The sequence below is a fragment of the Myxocyprinus asiaticus genome, chromosome 30, assembly GCF_019703515.2.
Source record: "Myxocyprinus asiaticus isolate MX2 ecotype Aquarium Trade chromosome 30, UBuf_Myxa_2, whole genome shotgun sequence".
NCBI lineage: Eukaryota > Metazoa > Chordata > Actinopteri > Cypriniformes > Catostomidae > Myxocyprinus > Myxocyprinus asiaticus.
In genome coordinates this window covers 37,587,781-37,588,921 of record NC_059373.1, presented here as the reverse complement: position 1 = coordinate 37,588,921, position 1,141 = coordinate 37,587,781, and positions in this window count along the sequence as shown.

The following is a 1,141-nucleotide window of genomic DNA, read 5'->3' as shown; positions in this document are numbered from 1 at the left end:
CATGCAGATACGGGTCAGGAGCTTCAGTTAATGTTCACATCAACCATCAGAATGGGGGAAAAATGTGATCTCAGTGATTTGGACCATGGCATGATTGTTGGTGCCAGACGGGCTGGTTTGAGTATTTCTGTAACTGCTGATCTCCTGGGATTTTCACACACAACAGTCTCTAGAATATACTCAGAATGGTGCCAAAAACAAAAAACATCCAGTGAGCGGCAGTTCTGTGGACAGAAATGCCTTGTTGATGAGTGAGGTCAACGGAAAATGGCCAGACTGGTTTGAACTGACAAAGACTATGGTAACTCAGATAACCGCTCTGTACAATTGTGGTGAGAAGAATAGCATCTCAGAATGCTATTCTGAGATGCGGGTTGGCACTGTTTTGGTGGCACGAGGGGGAGCTACACAATATTAGGCAGGTGGTTTTAATGTTGTGGCTGATCAGTGTGTATATATATATATATATATATATATTATATACAGTATAATCTTTTATTATTATTTTTTTTTTTTGTGAGTGTTATACATTTGTCAGGAAGCTTCAGGATGAAAACCAACTTTCTGTACATTTTACAAAAGGAAACTGAAGTATACCCTCCCTCAGCATAAGCACTAAACCTTAAGGGTAACTTAACAGTAAGCTTCTATTCGGTAACATTAGTTAATGCATTAGGGATCATGAATTAACAATGAACAATTACATTTTTGACAGCATTAATTAATCTTGATTCATGTTTATTTGAAGAAATACTATTGTTCATTTTTTGCTTATGTTAGGTTACAGTATATTGCATTAACTAATGTTAACGTATAAAACTTTTAATTTAAAAATGAATAAATATAGTATGTAGAATTTAACATCAACCAAGATTAATTAATGCTGAAAATGTATTGCTCATTGTTTGTTCATGTTAACTATATGTTAACAAATAGAACATTATTGTAAAGTCTTACCAACGAAACACTGGTTGCATTTTGCAGTAACACTGGATAAATTCCTTACTTTGTTTTGTTTTAAATGAATAAATCCTCAGAAATCAGTGAAAATAAGCCAAAGAGGTTCATGGCTGTGGCGGTGGTCACTTTATGCACATTTACACAATGTACCCTGAGAATGTTGACGGCTAAAACAAATTAC